Source organism: Trachinotus anak, unplaced genomic scaffold, assembly GCF_046630095.1.
Source record: "Trachinotus anak isolate AG129_WGS33_773 ecotype Australia unplaced genomic scaffold, CSIRO_AGI_Tana_v1 ptg000008l, whole genome shotgun sequence".
NCBI lineage: Eukaryota > Metazoa > Chordata > Actinopteri > Carangiformes > Carangidae > Trachinotus > Trachinotus anak.
Window position 1 is genome coordinate 28,632,574 of NW_027273859.1, and position 17,797 is coordinate 28,650,370.

Here is a 17,797-nt window from a genome sequence, read left to right on the forward strand (position 1 = left end):
GATCCTATACATGACATAAATCAGGCAAAATCCTTTCATTTAAAGGAGGAAATCATTAAAATAGGCTTTCAAGGAAGAAATGAAATATTTTTGATATTCACAGCACATCACACAGTCAGATGCAGGTGTGAAGGCCACAAAGAAGCCTGTACAGCAGCAGACACAGCAGGGATGTTTAATGGATGGATGAATGGATGGAGGGATGACTGCCTGCCTGCCACATGATATTTATTTCCTATTGTTGTTGTCCAGGTGGTGTCATTGTTCCCAGTCTATCTGTCTGCTGCTATTTACCATGCTGATGTACAGACATAATATTTTTTTTGTCTTTCTTCTTTTGGAAGGGGAGATGAAGAGAGAAGGAAGAGGAGGAGGAGGAGGGAGGCAGCAGCAGTAGTGTGTCCTCCATCTCCATCCTCCTCCTCCCCCTCCCCCTTTCGGAACCATTTAATCCAGTCATCCTTGTTTTTGCTGGAGATTAGGGGAGAGAGCAACTATTTACATGTGCAGTGGCAACTCAGCAAAGGCGTGAAGGAATAAGGATGAACCTCTTCTGTAAATCCTGCTTTTTGTTGCATCTGCACAGGCTTTGTTTGCTCATTTCATTTGGGGAAAAGACACATGATGTCAAAATGAATCAGGTTTCGGATCATTGTTCAAAATCATTTTAAATAAGACATAAATACTGCAGGTTGACAGGTTGGGCTGCTGAGGTGTAATGAGCCTCCATGGTCAATTTTCTAGTCATGTAAGGGAATAACAGGGATGTTGTCACTTGCGAAATCGTTCTTGAGTTTAAGTCATCCTGGGGAGAGACGAAGATGGAGGCAGATGGAGGGATGGGTGGATAAGTGGAGAGGTAAGGGGAAAAAATGTTTGATAGAGAGGGAGGAATTGGACGTGACAGCAGAGGACACAGCCTGAAAGAGTCTGAAAGACACAGGGAAAAAAAAGAAACAGATGGAAGATGTCCAGAAGGAGTTTTTGGGGGTTTTTCGTGGATGTAGGATTAGACGAGGCAGGGGAAAAACCGAAGCGTCCTCCCTGCTGCTGGCAGATGCTGCTGACAGGAGGAACGCTGGCCTGCCCCGGCTGCTTTGTTTATTTGTTGATCTGAAGGATTCCCATTCGGCGGTGAAACACTTACACACACACAGTCACGCGGAGCTCTGTGGTGGCTGTAATTCACTCCCTGTCAACAATAATCTGGGTTCCACTTGAGAGTTTTAGTTCCCTGTGATGGTTGTGGTGGAGCTCCGGAGGCTTTCCACACCCTTAAACACTGAGAACTGGGATTAGTGATGACGATAAATGGAAACATTCAAAGATAACCTGCTCTTTATTGGCACAAGCAGTGGTTACCTGTAGGCATGATCCAGGAATGATGAACTCCTCAGAGTGGGATGTTTACTGCAGTTTGAACTGAACCGAGGACTTGGTCAGATTCTAAGTCACCTTTAAATTCTTTGATCCGACCACTCTCCAACCTGAACAACCACACAGGTCGTTTTTCCCAACCCTCTGATACGACCCACGGCAGTGTCTCCTGAAATAGTGCACCGACAGTGGCAGACGTACTGGTCCCTGGTTGTCATGGTTACAATAATAAACATACGGACTGTACTGAGAGCGGCATACCTACCTTCATTGCCATAGTAACTATAGTAACGGTAATGACTTGGTTAGGTTTAGGTAAAGATGGTGATTTGGGTTAAAATAAGAACTTCCTCAACATTAGACGATCTCTGTTGTCATGGTTACAATAATAACAACGAACGGTCATGAATAATAGAAACAACATAAACTGCTCCTGTCACATGGGAATCGAACACCGCTCTCCTGGGTCATATTCATCCATCCACCCCAACCTCCTCCTGACGTGGACTTTGTCGCTCTATAAACTACGTCACCGCACTTTTCCCTTTGCTCCTGTCATCATTACTACGACCACTAGATGTCGCCTAGCAACAAAACCTAACTATGGGTTATAGTAACCTGCTGACAGACGACCTGTGGGCTTGTTTTTTTATTTCCTGTGTTTGACTGCAATTTTGCAAAGTTATGACAGTATTTTAGTTTGTGCATTGTTCATGAAGTGTTGCTTCTGTTGGAAAAAATGTTTTTGTAGAAACACATGAGCATGAAGATTCATACATGACCTTGGGAACACGTGTCAGTGTAGTCTACACTTCAGTCACTAGCCCTCTTCAGGGAGGGGAACTTGCTGTGTGGGATACAGTCAGATACTCTGGATAAAAGCTAGTAAGGGAACCTTGGGTGTTGCCTCTTTTATCTCAGATGGTAAAGCACGTTTGCATTGCTCAAAGTAAGATACTGAAAAAAACGCAGGCCAAGCTTGTGTGGTTATTTATTCATCTAAAGAAATCTGTTCAAGCAACAACACAGAAGAACCCAGAGGCAAAGCACTGGACTGTGACACCAGAGATGGAGGCTTGTGTCCCACATGTTGTGAGGTTAATGTAGCTGTATGACTGCTACTAACAGTTTTCATTATGGATAAATCTGACAGTTATTTTATGATAATCACTTAATAATTTGGTCTGTAAAATGTACAAAAAGTGCAAAAAAATGTATGTTCCCAGAGCCCAAGTCAATAATATTCATATTCAAATTTCTCGTTTTATCCAACTATGACTCTGAAACCACAAAAGTCAGGCTACATCCACACCACTATGTTCTAGTTAAACTGCATCTCTTAAAAATGATCTCTTTTACTAACTTTATGCCTGCCTTGTTTTAGTTTGAAAACTCAGGGTTGTGTGAAACAAATTAACTAATGTTGTTAGTTACACCTGTGTTTGATAAGTGAAAATGAGAAAATTCTAGTTGTCTGCTGAGGATATTTGTCCAGGACAGAAGTCTCTTTAAGACAGAAGACAGCTGTGTGATAGATGATTGACATCAACATGAACCCTGTCCTCACCTGACTGGATGAACGCATCACTTGCTTTACTGTCATCATCGTCTTTGCATCTGATTTTCAAACAGAAAGAAAACATGACAGCTGTTCAAGAAATATCAGGTTTCTTTTTACTCAAATCTGATCTGGACGTCTGTCCGCCTGCTCAGACGCATCTCTGTCCAACAAACAGAACTTCTGTTGTTTGAGGTTGAAGGTTGAAGTTCAGCCTTTTAAAATAAATGTCACTGTTCGTTCTGTTTAAGTTTAGTGTTTTTAATTACTCTTAAACAGTTAAATTACAGTTTACAATTTATAGTTTTAGAGCTTTTGCATTTTTTGGAAGCACTGAAATTAATCAGATGAAACTAAATTGAAATAAATTGTTAGCATGACTGAATAAAATTGAATCAAAGTTGATTTAAATAATTACACCCCTGCTGACAGGAAGAACTAGTGTATTGTTGTATAGTTCTACAAGGCCTGGATACTACACAAAGCTGAAATATTACACCCCCAAATCAAATAAATAATCATTGACAGGTTAGGCAGAAGTTCCTTGTGTGATCAGTTACAAAGGACCTTTCTTGTGTCTTTGTTGTTGAGGATCAATTTCTTCTTTTTAAAAACTAAAATCTTTACTGGCAAGAGATTTGCAACAGGAAATAATAACAAAATATTACAGAAATAAATTCACACATTTATGTAACTGCGTGCTTTTAATCTGGAGTGTAATATAGAATCTGAGAAATATTCTGTGTGACAATTCCTTCAATATTCGTGAATTGGTGAATGAATTTTATTTTGTATGTAATTTCCTCGTGTGCAGTGACCTGAACTGAAGAGTCTGTGATAGAAAAAGATGTAATACCCTGTATCCTCTGTAATGGAACATTTCTGTAATGTCAGTGGAATATTTTGAAAAATTCAGTGTTTGAATTTGATCGTCAGTAATTATGGTTTGTTCGTCTCAGTTGTTGCTGTCTGGGCAACATGTGGTGCAGGACACATTAAGTCAGTCAGTCAAAAAACAGGACTGGGCACATATTGTTATTTGAAGGTATTTGACTAATCTAAACTCTGACCTGATGGTGGTGCTGGATGAAAAGGGGACCATGAATGTCTGAACCAAATTTCATGGAAATCCATCCAACAGTTGGTGACAATTTTCAGCAAAAGTCAAGGGTTGACCAAAGTCAACAGGATTTATTGTCTGGGAACCATGAATATCTCAACTAGTTTTTATACTAATACATGTGGTAGGTTATGAGAAATTTAAGCAAGTTAAGTAGATGAAACAGAGGACGTTGTTGATCTGAAGTCATTCAGAAACCATCCTCAGGGGACCATGAATGTCTGTACAGAATTTTATAGGCGCTCACTGAACAGTTGTTTAGATATGGCAGCCTGGCTAAAAGCAAACACACAAAAGGGTCACATTTAAAGATCTTTGACAAAAATAAAAGCAGTTCTGCTGCTGCAGAGGCTCGGACTGTCATCTGCATGACAATAAGATTCACTTGAGTTTGTCTGTGAATGACAGCGGCTGCTCTGTTATCACCTCATGTCTGTCTGTCAGTCCGGATCCCTGCAGGCTGAACGAGGATGAAACAACAAAACACTCTGCTCCTGTTGGATTTTTTTGGTCCATCTTGAATTCTGATCATCTCACAGGGATGTTCACATGCTCCTCAATATCCGGTTATTCTCACTCTTTTGTTTGGAAACATGATATCCTCTTTGCTGTGATTGTGGTGAGCTCGACTGATGGCCGGGGCAGAGATGTTGTGAAACCAGCAGCTTTCCGAGTCGTCCCGTTTACCTGGTGGGTTTTAACAGGTTTGCACAGGCTCGGTTTCCATGGTGATGTTGACAGATTTTGGTTTATTCAGGGAGAGTTGTGATCGGGGTGTGATGTCGCATGTAAACAGCTGATCCTGAGCGAGTGAGTATCAGGGTGGAGAGTGATCGAGAGAGGTGCATGTTGGGAGACACAAAAGGCTGACGGACAGATCACATGGTATCACATCATCAGTAACCCTGCATTTAATTCAGGTGCAGGTTATTATGAATATGATGGCCCTACATATCATTATAAGGTAGAAATGATCTAACAAAACAAAATTTATCCGGGTGAAAAAAATTATTCAATAACAGTTAAATCAGGTTTTTGAAGACCAATCCACATTTTTCATGTATTCACTGGCAAAGCTGGAAAAACATTAGAATAAAATGTGAGTGACAGCGTTGCCCTGTACTCAGACAACAAACCCTTCCTACACCTGACTGGCTGAACGCACCACTCCTTGTCTTTGGTCTTGGTCTCTGATTTTCTGCTATAATCACATTCTCAATATGTGTGAGAGGAGAACGGGGTCAAACAGAATACTGGTTCATTTTATAGAACCTTATTTGAATTTCTGTTTGTTCAAATTGCAAGGAAAGTTGTGCCATCATCTCCACAGATTCATCGGGCTGTCAGACTCTGTATTTTCTCAGTTGAAAGCACTAGAACAAGCAAGTAAGGGGACCTTGAGTTGAGATTGTTTGGTCAACTGAACTTTGTGAGTGGCTTTGTGAGCCTGTGGTAAATTTATAAAATGTCAAATTTCATTTGAACTGTTCAGGACATTTGTTTTATAATTCACAAATTGCTTGTATGGATCAATAACCAGAGACTTTACCTGTTGTAATGTAACAAATTGATGAAAATCATCAATAATCAGCATTTGTTGTGAGATGCAACCCGACACATCACATTTATGAAATCTGGACCGAGAGCTTGAATTATACTCCAGCCTGTAAACTTGACAAAATTAAACGTGCTGTGTTAGTGAAACACATCACTGTGAGGTTTCACACTGCTTCATAACCATATTACTGTATGTGATCAACAACCAGTAACAACATATTTGCAACATGTTTGAGTTTTCAGAATGATCAATAAAATAGAGCAAATGTGCTTTAATTGAAGACACTGTTCAGTGTTCAGATGCCCATTACACTTATATTCAGACATGGTATTTATTAAATAATCACATTAGAAAGATGCATATACTATTGCTTCACCGTGTGCTGCATTTGGTATTTAATATGTAGACAATACATATCTGGTTATTAAAATGATTTTATTTTTGTGTGTGCATCAGTAAGCGCACCATGTCAGTGAACAACAGCCTGGAGCGACGCTTCCTGAGCAGCAATGTAAAACATTTTGTTCTCACAGTTTGAGGATTTAGAGCCAACGGGATAAAGTCGAGCTGCTTCCACATTTTACAGCTGAGAAAAAAAACCTGAATGACTTCATCTTTTTTTAAAGTCAAAAAATCACATACTTTACTTTCAGATAGTTTCATATTAGAGGAAACATTAAGATGAAAGAAAAGTGTTTTAATGTCTCATATTTAAAGCTCCATCCAGTCTAAAGGCAGATGTCCATGTGTTTGTGATTATAAAGCAGGTCTAGGTTCTATATTAATACTGTGAAAGTATCAAAGCCTCAGTCCACAGAGAAATGCACACAGCCTGTATTCAGAAACTGAGCCTTAAAACCAGCCGTCAGGACTTCTGGAACTTTGTGATGTCACAACAAAGCAGGCACCACTCTCAGCCATGCCCCAAGCCCCGCCCACCTGTACCCACCATCCAACCTTGCAGGATTTGGTTTCTGAGTGTTTACCTGAAATCTGCTGTATTTGTATTAAATCACTCAGAAAACTGTCAGCCAATCAGAAGAGAGACTCAGAGCCTCTCTTCTGATTGGCTGACTGACTTGTTGTTACTAGAGCTCCAGAGAGAAGCCTGAGAGAGGAGATGTAAAACTACACTGAGATGATTTTTGGTTCTTAAAACCACAAATATATCTTTTGATGGAGATCAACACTTCAGATTAAACACTAGAGAAGTTAGAATATGGAGCTTTAAAAAAGATTTTTTTCATAGATGTGTTGATTTGACCTTCAGATTGAGCCAATCAGGAGCTTTCAGGAGAAACTTTGATCATAGATTTTCATATTGTCACTTTTTTTGTCACTTTGCCCCAAACATCAGCATGAAAATGATAAAACTGAAAAACAGCTGTGCAGGTTTAATGTACCTCGTTCACATGCAGCAAATTACACTGACAATGTGTTAATGATGCTAAAAATGAAGGAAAAACGTGTTAATGATGCTAAAAATGAAGGAAAAAAGTGTTAATGATGCCTCTCAATTCAAGGTAGAGCTTTACAGCGTGACAAAGGCAGAAGTGTTGTCAAATAAGTTTGCTGCCTAAATTCTTTATGTGGATCAAAGTAAATAAATCTAAGTGATAAATTTTAAGAGAAAAATAAAAAGTTCTCATGTTTATCAGGTGTTGTTTACCCTCTGATAATCACTGACAGGAGTTTATGCTGGAACCAACCTTTTTATTTAACATGTTATCATCAGACAAAGGTCACCGGTCCTCAGCAGGATTCAGTCTCACCCTGTCACATGTCCAGTCTGCACCTGAGGCTGATAATCAGCAGCACTTTCATGTTGTCTATCCTTTCATTTTCAGAGACTATCCGCTGCGGCAAAGCTCAGCCAGACACTTATCTGACAGCCTGCTCCTCAAACGCCTTTCATAAACACGTTTTCGTAAAAGGCACAAAATGCGTGAGTCCTAACTCTTGATGTGGATTTCTCAATCTGACTCATGTCTGCTGAGACGTCAGGTCTTACATGTGCTAAGACTTTTGCAGCTGTGAGTCATATACACAGAAATTGTACAGGGAGGGAGCATCGATTTAAAACTGTTTGTGCCTTTCTGTAAAACAATGATGAGTCTCAGCATTCAGGGCAAGTTTGACTGAAGCTGTGTTTAGTGTAGAAGATGTAGCTGCCTCAGTCAATACTCTCAGGCCAATGAATGAGATGTCTGAGAGGTTCTACCAAAAAGAAAAAGGTAGGAATATCTGGCAATAAAGTTGAACCTGGCTCAAGCTGTGTCCCAATTCAGGGGCCACATCCTTCAGAGGCTGATTGCGTCACAGCTGTCTCATTTCAAATGTGACCCTCTTTTCCTGGGATCCACCCATTGGATCTTTTGTGGCCCAGAGAGCCAGAGGATTATACTTTTAAATATTGCCATTTTACATTTACATTTACAAATTTACGAAACAAACCTCAAGTTCTGTGAAAAAAGTTATGTGTTGTCAAGGCTGCAAGGCGACAAAAACTGCGCTTTGTGACGCAACAGTATACAAGACCATCTCATTTCAGTTCGGCCCTCACGGTCTATGACAGCTACGAAGGGCCAGTTGGTGTTTAATCAGTCGATCAGCTACCTGATGAACTGTTTGACCGCTGATGAGAACTCTGTCTCTGTTCTCTGAAGCTGGGCTCCACATCATGTTTCTTATCAAGACTTGAAGTTGTCTTTGCAGTAACTGACTTTGGAGCCTAATGTTCAGACCTCAGAGTGTGTGACTGAATGAGTTCAGTATTGGGAAAGACAGATGGCGTAATCAGTTCCATCGAGAGACTTCTAACGAAACAGATCTAAGTCTTGACTCCACTTTTTGATCAAATTCATACCAAGTCTGTAGCCTACATTAATTTGAATTTTCCTGGCAGAGGCCTTGCAGCTCAGTTACTGATGAAAACTTCTCTCAAAACAGCTTTTTTCCCATCTGCAGTTGGCCTCAGTGAGACCCCCACTGTCACTGACCCCCTGAAATATTTTATTGTTATATATTTCTATTTCTATTTATAATTTAATCTGACCTGCAGGACTCTTTTCACTATGGTTATTATTATACACCAAAACAACAAAGAAAATTCCTCATATGTGAAAAGCTACTTGGCAATAAAGCTGATTCTGGTTCTGATTCAGAATCTGTTTCCTCTGGCTTTGCAAAGTTGTGTTATTAACAGTTTATGGTGAGAATTTCCTCAGATCTTTATCAGCTAAATGAGATTGTGTTCCATGTGATTTCACAATAAATAAACTGTTGGGAAATATTTCAATACTTCTCTCTTTGTATCTTGATTCTTTCTCAGTTCCTCTCACTAAAGAAGACAAACATCCATTTAAAGCCCGGTGTAAAATCCACCTTTAATCTTTGTTCGGTGGCTCAGACTGGAGCTGGTGGAAGAGTTTTCTGTCGGCTCCACTGAGCTTTGATTGACGGGAGGTTATTGGTTGAAAACAGGCAGGCAGGCAGAAGCAGCAGCCGCCCCCCCTGGTGACTTTGAGAGAGATCTGAGGTTTCAGAAGTTTTTGAAAATGAGTAGGTGACCTTGACCGTCATTTTCATTCTTGAAGACCTAACTTTTATCATCATGCTTCATTCTTTCTTTCACCGTCCAGGGGAAAACTTTGTGATGGAGATCTCTTCTTTCTGTATCTTTTTGAAGAAGATTCATGAAGCGCTGGGATTTTTTGCACATCTCGTCTTCACCTCAGCTGGGTGGATTTGCATCTATTCACGCCAAGTCACGTCTTCCCATTGACTTTGTATGCGGCCGTGCTGCTTCAATCTGAACACACCTTTAGCTTCTGTCTTTGTCGCCCTCAGAGTCTAATGGGTCAGAGATTTGTCTGCCAGTTGTCTGATACAGATGCTAATTTACTGGTGAAACCTCAGCGCCAGGATCGGCTCACCATTATTTCCTGTTTAATGCTGTAAACTAGAGACCTGCTGCAAAATGAAACTGTAGTGTTTGATTTTAGCCCAATGAATGTGTCATACTGTAAAAATATCAAACATATTAGCATTGGATTGTCAGCCTTGACCGTATGAATCTGTGTATAACAATTCTGCTGCGACTGCTCAGTCACTTATTGTTGATATTCATGGTTCCAAGAAGATGATCCCTAATAAGTTTGGTTTCTCCAGCAGAAGCATCATTCAAGATTAAAGAGTTAAATTCAACATTTTATTACCATTGCTATGATTTTTTTTTTTTTGTGTGTGCTCCAGAGAGACAGAAACGCAATACAAATGCACAACTACAATACAATACAAATACACAACAGTGTAAACATATAAAAAAATGAATAAAACATCAGCATAAGCACATAAAATACTCTAACAGAGTAAATGAAACACAGAGTGCCAGGGGCATTAAAAACCCACTCTGGGACACAGTTGGTTTGAGTTCATGGACAGAACCGATGATGCAGAGTTAAGGTCCCTCACTGCCTCAGGATATGCACTATTACGAAAGCCAGTAGTTCTCTCTTGACACTCTGTGACCTTTTACCTGAAGGAAGGGGAACAAAAAGTGCATTAACGGCAAAAACTCCACTCAGACACAAGAATTATTCCATCTAATTTTCAAATTGCCATAAAATCTTCTGGACAATTTCAAGCACATCGAGGCTTTTGCAGATGAAGAAAACAATTCAGCATGTTTGTTTGTCCTGTGTTTGCTTTTAAAAAGAGAGAGCTGTTGTTGCACTGCTTTCTGTGAGCTCAAACTGTCAATCATGTCGCACCTCAGGGTGCAGCGCCATCAGAGATGTTACAGCGGGTGTTTTGCCTTCATTTGAAATCGCTGTCGACACAAATTAGTGAAATCATATCATAGTGTCCCTTTGTTCACTTTTAATTCCCCACGGCAATCTTTGAAATTTGTGATTATTTATCTTAAAATTATGAGCTAATTCTAAAAAAAACAAATCACCAGTATCAACTATACCAGGGACTCACTCGCTCCTGTGAAAGCTGCTACAATAAATACATAAATTAAGAGTAATAGATGTCAGAAATGGCATGGCTTCATATTCATCTGAAGCTATAGTGTAACCAGTGCTAAACTGATCAGCTTCACAATAAATATGTGATCAATCAAAGTTGAGTAATACTTACTAAAATGCCAACATTTGCTCTGTATATTGGCATTTTGATTTGTCAGCCTGGTTCTAGAAGTAGAGAAAAGATTATACATTTGATTTGATAATTACACAGAGGCTCAAATATAAAAGAGAAGAGGAAGGACAAGTGGATGTGCACGATGGGTAAACGGCCCGCTCTACTCGAGGGACAGAAGTGTGTTCTCAGAGCAGCACAACAGCTCATGTGGAGGCTGGACTGAGAGTCCATTAGGTATCAAAGTATCAGTGGCAGCCGGTGTGAGAAGGCTTCATGGTACGACAGAACGCCCACACACTCTGCAGGCTGGCAGGTTTTCCTCTGCATTCATTCATCCATTCATTCACCACAGTACTGCTCAAGGAAACACTGTCATAAAGAAAATGCATCATAATATCACCACCCACCATCTGTCATTACCTGAAAAACCTTCCAAGAATCAGCCAGGATCCTCTTCTCCTCGTCTGCCTTTCATATTTTATTTAACTGCAGCCTTCTGAAAAACATCGTGTTCCTTTTTATACACAGAGGGATTCTTCTGTAGAGAGTCTCATCTGTTAAAACCCAAATCACATGAAAGCTTCTTCCGTCTGAATTCATCAGTATGGTGGAAAATGACGAGAAATCTGGCCCAAGTCAGAGATGTTTGGGAGTTATGGTTCTGGTTTGGAACATTTTAAAGTGTTCTTCACAGCATAAAAAGGTTTTGTAAAAGCAATTCCAGCAGCTGTGTAGACAGAAAGGTCTCTATAGAATAATTTGAGGCAGATACTTTCTACAAAGACTCTGTGAAGCACCAACAGAAACAAGCTTGTCGTTTTTATATAAACTCATGTGTGTCAGGGGTGCACTAGTACGTACCCGTCTGGTTTTATAGCTCACTGGTGTTTCGTTTTGGGCTGGGGGATGACAGGATTTTACTGAATTTGAATCCAGTATCAAGTCCACTAATCAGTAATCAGTTTTCAGCTAAAATAAATCAACATTCATGTACAGAGTGATGTGTCTTTTCACTCACAAACAATCTTTGGCAGAGTCCAGTCAGTTTGAGAGAGCACGTAAACCAGCAGACGAAGGTTACACAGTTACGCAGGGGTGGGCTATCTGGCAAAAAGATCACATCACAATCTTTTTGGATGGAATCGCAAACCACGATCTTAATCATGATCTGTTTCCGCTGTGGTTTTATTCTGAAAACCCTGACCTGAAGTTGTGATTCTTATCTTTCTGCCAATTTGACGCTTTTTAAAAAATGTTTATCTGCTGACTGCTGTTCTTCACCCACAATGCTGTCAACCAATCACACGTTTTGCTTAGTTCATATGCAGCATCCATTCTGACCGCGCTGTTATTTATGAGGGATGCTGGTTCTTCTGCTTAGGTGGAGAACTGGTACATCACCGAGGCTGCAGAGCAGGACAACGACTGCAGTTAGCTGGCTAACTGTTTAACCCTTAACAATGAGCTGGTTAGCAGCGACTGAACTTTTAAAATAAATATCTAAATGTAGCAGCTTATTATGACGTAATCTGTACAATTCACCTGAAAAGTAGATCACGTCCAAAGTAAGATCGTCCATGATATAAGATCATCAGATTGCCCATGCTGACTGCCAAGTCACTATAGTACTGTAACCCCTTATCTAAAGTTGCATGACCTTGAATAATCAGTTATGTACAAGCTAACACTATATCCATTTAATATGGATGTAATCAAAGCTCATGTGAAGAGTCCATGTTTGATTTTTCAGACATTTTCTAATTATTTAGGGGATGTTTCGGAGCTTTCAGAAAAATCTGAATTTCCCACTTGTAATTATGACTTCAGTGCTGATGTAAAGAGTATTTATTATTTAGTGGAACCTGGTAATTACGGTTACTCCTGCACAATGTAAAGGCAGCATCAGTTGTTAAAGACATTTCTGTGGATACTGTTTGAGATTTCCCTGCAGGAACCTGATAGAGTCTCTGGTGTTACATCAGCTGCCAGACTGTGATGTCTGTCTCAGTTCAGATGCTTTATAATTATATCATTATGAAAACGCTGCTTGCAAACACTGCAACTCTGGGAGATTAATTTATGCAGAATTGGGGTAACATAATTATTGTTAATGGTTGATTGTGCAGCAGTGGTGCTGTCGAAGGAAGCGGTTGTTAGCTTTTGGATATTTTGCAGCAGCAGCATTATTATTATTATTTATGTCCATTGTTTTTCACTGGGTTGGTTTAAATGCCATTAGAGGGTGGGAGGGTTTGTGTGTGTGGTGGTGGTGTGTGTGTGTGTGTGTGTGTGTGTGTGTTGATACTGTAGGGGATGAAAAAGACAGAGCAGACATGAGAGGCTAGAGAGAGAAAATGGCAAAAAAAGATGGCAACCATTTGCAAAAAAAGCCAAGCACACACACATGCGCGCACACACACACACACACACACACACACACACAAACACACACACACACACACACACACACACGCACGTGTGACACGTACACAGAAACACACTTCACAAACCGCAGATTGTCTGCACATTCACACACCACCACACACACAATGCCTCCTCTTTCAGCAGCCTGACAATAAAGACAGGGATGATTTCTGACTGGGAACAAAAAAAACACTGTCAGTGTGGCTGCTCACTGAGGGATTTAATAGGAGGGGAGGAGGAAGATGAGAGAGAGGAGAGAAGGGGGAAGCGAGGACAGGAGGAAAAGAATAGGGAGGAGGGAGAGGAGAGCAGAGGAGGACATGAGGACAGGAAGAAGAGAAAGGAAAGGGAAGGTAGAAGAGGCAGTGGAAAGACAGGGAAGGAGGAAGAGCAAAAGATGAGGGGAAGGCGTAAGATTAAAGAAAGGAAAGCGGATAAGGAGGAAGAAAGGAGGGCAGGTGATGTAGAGAGGAGGACAAGAAGTAAGAAAAGGGAAAGGAGGAGAGGAGAATAACAAGAAAGAAATGAATAAAGAGTAAAAGGAGACAAAAAAAATAAGACTTGGAGGTGGATGAGATCGACAAGCAGAGCGGTGAAGGAGTGAAGGTATGAAGGAAGAAAAGACAGTAAACAAAAGACAAAAAAGAGGAAAGGACAAAAACAGGAGGAGAGGATGAGCAGAAAGAGGAAAAAGAGATAAATCCAGAACAGACGGCGTTTTCCCATCAACCAGTCGCCAAATTCAGCTTTATAGCTTCTATAAACACTCCTGTGTCCATTAGCAGAGCTGGGTGGATGGATGGATTGATTAAAATTCTTTATTGGCATTTTTGAGCACATGCAGCATCGCTCTTAGTGCAGAAAAATGTGACTGAAGATTAAAAAAAATAAGCATAAAAAGCAAAGATAAGAAAATGACTCTTTGTTTAATTATAGATTTTAGAGGCAGAATTAATGGAAAGCTCAGCTGGCTCCCCTGACGCCCACCATCCACCCTCCCTCTCCTGATTAATTTGGGTAAATCCAGCTCCGTGTGCGAGTTGGGACAGCTGTTTGTGATTCCACCTCGACACAAAGCTCCAGCGTGTCAAAGGAAATGTTTAAGTCAAATCTACTTGAGGTTGAACTGCGGCAGATTTTCCTGTGTTCTGTTTTCGTCCACCCCACTGCATTCTCTGGCTTTTACCACTGAAGTGGATTTAAGTGGTGAAATCGATTAAACGAGCAGCTTTTAACTAGATGCACAAGTACTGTGAAAACAGATTCTACATTTCCCTTTTTTCAGTTTTATTTTGACGTTTGGCTGCAAATCTTCAGTAGCTCTCACTTCAGTCACTGTTGCTTGATCCAACACAGCACATATGCATTTTACAGTGACTACATCAGTGTCATTTGAATATGATCTGTTTAATGAAGCAATAAGTGCATTTCCATCCACCAGTTTTCATGCACAGATGATCAGTTTGTGCATAAATGACCTGAGTGGAGACAAGATGGAAGACAAGGGAAAGGAAAATAGAAAAAAGGAAGAAAGGATAAAGGGTGACAGGGTGGAAAGGAAATGGAGATAAGAGGCGAAGAGGAAGAAGAAGAAACACAGGAGGAGCAAAGACTAAGAAGCAAAGACAAGTAATAGAAGAAAAATAAAGACAGGAAAGGAGGATATGAGGCAAATGGAGAAACAAGAGATTAGAGGAAAGAAAAGCAAAGGGCTGAGAAGAATAAGAATAAGATAGGAAGAGTGGAGATAAAACAAAAGAGGAGCAAGAGGAAATGAAGAGGAATGAAGGAAAAGAAAGTGGGAGGTATGGAAATGAGTGGGACAGGATGACAGGAATAAATGAAAGGGAAAAGGGGCGCAGGAAGAAAAGAGGTTCTTTTATGCACAAATCATCGACCTTCCTCACATTAATACATGAAACAAACATGAACTCTTTCATCTCGTTGTCTTCTTCTGTAGTGGTTTAACGGTGCCTGACTGGAGAGTCAGCTCCACCCGTTGTTTATCTCCATCATCCACTGAACTAAACTATAAACCCTAAATATGAGCAGCTGATGCTACACTGGTCTTTGTTGTTTCAGGTCCTGCTCCAGGTCATAATGTCTTTCTAACATTACCTGTAGCCAATAGCTAATGACATGCTAACTCTTGGTAAGGGAAATTGGAACTTGCTGTTTAGTTAGGTTTGTGACCAATTACCAGCTTCCCATCGTGATCCTGGGATAACACTGTGACATCGGGATAAATATCCTGGAAAAACCAAAGCTAGTTTTGTTAATAGATAACAATTTAATTAATTTTTTTAGATAATTACCTTCTTAACGTGAGAAAAATGATCTTTTGTTTTCTTGAGAATTTCCTCCTGTTATCAGGACAAAATGACTTTCTTATCCCAAGGTGGTAGATTGGAGATAATCTCAGGATAATTAGCTCATTATCTTGAGATTATCCTGAGCTGCAGCATTCATGCGGTCTTGTGAAGTGTCTTTTATTTTGTTGTGGAGCATTACGCCTCCTGCAAGGAGAACTGAAAATAAGAAACCATCTTTGCTGGTATCATACAGAGGTTTTGTAGTCTGTCTGCTGATGCTGTAATTGATTCTGTGAGGACGATCGTGGGTGGATTTTGTCTGAAAGAAAGTGAGCAAGACATATTCTGTGTTTGTGCACAGCCTCAGGATCCATGCATATTTGACTGTTATTTGGGTCTTTGTGTATTTCTTTCTCCTGTGTGGTTCAGTTAAAGCAGTAATACTTGAGTTTCACTCTCATTTTTTTTATTTTTTTATCGTTTTGGTCTTTGTTGCTCAGCTTAAGATACTGAAGGCTTCACAAAACAAGATACTGGAGAAAAACAGAAAATACAACAACAGAAATCAATGATCGCAGACGCCCAAGGCGAGAGCGGTGATGCAGAGTTTCAATCAGCTTGAGTTCCTGAGAGGAAGGCAAAAGACTGAACAAGAAAAGAGAGATACTTATCTATGGTTAAGGTCTGGTTAAGATCTGGCAACTGAACTACGTGGTTACTGTTTGGGAAAGATTGTGTTTGTGGTTAAAAAAACAAGATTGACTGTTGTAGAACACGGTACCATAATGATGTTCTTCCATTTATAAATAGCACACGTTTTTTCAAGGCACAGGAGCACCCTGCTTTTGCCTTTACTGCTGAAGTGTACAATGCTACAGCCCTGCATAATGTGTTCAGGGCAGCACCTGCTGGCTGCATCCTGATGTGCATCATCATGGGCTCACACGTCACTGTTCCTAGACCTGTATTCATATCCAGGTGGTGACGTATGTCAGCCGACCAGACGGTTAAATTGTGTTATTCTGCACATCTGATGCTGCTCAGTCTCAGCAGTGGAACCTGTAAACTACTGTTTTCATGTCTTCAGGTTGTCCCTCCGTCCCGTTCTCGTCAACGTGATATCTCACTACACCTTAAGAAAATTTATTACACAGTTCACTCGGACTTAAAGATTAACTGATTAGATTTTGGTTATCAAAGGTCAAAGGTCAGGGTCACTACGGTCACTTTGACTTCATGGTGGTCCTATTCTTGTGAACGTGAGGGAATTTCAAGGTAAAAAACACGTTTTTGGCCATAACTGAAAAATTAATTCGCTAATGATGACAAGGAACATTAATTTCCTTCACAGAAAACTGCAACTCAACAACCACGAGGTGGTAATTGTAGTTTATGATCCTAAAGCTGCCTCTGGATTCTGGTTGCTGCTGTGATATTTCTCTGTGTATCGTAGGATTTTTTTTAATTAAGAAACAGTGTGAGAAAGGATGATTTGTTTGAAGCATTTCACACACGAGGGAGAAGGCTTGTTTTTATTGTTACTTTGCTGTGTGACTCTGCGTCCTGGCTGACTATAGCTGCTGTGTGGATTGCGATTGAGCGTTTTTATTCTGGGCGTATGAAGAGGAAAAAGGCGTTAACGGCATAACAGAAATCACCAGGGATCGTGATTATTCTTTTATAGTTAATTTGCTTTGTGATTTGGTAGAAGAAGTCCTGGGAGGTCTTTGTCAGCAGCTGTGTGGGAGTTAACAGATGGTTTCAGGAAGCGCTGAGGATCATCTCTCTTTTGTGGAAATTGCTATTTTGCATGATAAATTTGCATTGTTTATCAGGTTTTAATATAAATACAGTGCAGTACACAACAGAAATGAAGCTGCTTGTAGTACCTGGAGTACAGACGCTGAGACTGAAACTAAAGTAAGTACCAGTGAGACTCCTCTACATGCTCAGCCACACAGGGACCAGTGGAGGGAAAAGTTAATGTTGTTCAAGTTGCAAGACTGAGTGTAACTTTAAAGGGATTCAGGGAAACATTGCCCCAAATAATTTCACACAGATACTACAGACACTAAATTCTGATTGGCTGACTGACCTGTTGTTACTAGAGCTCCAGAGAGAAGCCTGAGAGAGGAGATGTAAAACTACACTGAGATGATTTTTGGTTCTTAAAACCACACATTTATCTTTTTATCGATGCCTAAAATAAAGCAGAGAAAAAGTGTAAAGTATGGGACCTTTAATTTTTATGGCCCAGATTCCAGTCCAGGTGCTTTAATGGTGAATATCTGCTGATTTCC

At 40.2% G+C, this 17,797-nt stretch overlaps 1 protein-coding gene across 1 annotated transcript in view; it reads left to right on the forward strand.

Moving 5' to 3' along the window:
• The window catches only part of znf608 (zinc finger protein 608), a 49,771-nt gene that overhangs the window by 1,054 nt on the left and 30,920 nt on the right, over positions 1-17,797 (forward strand). The window lies entirely within an intron of this gene.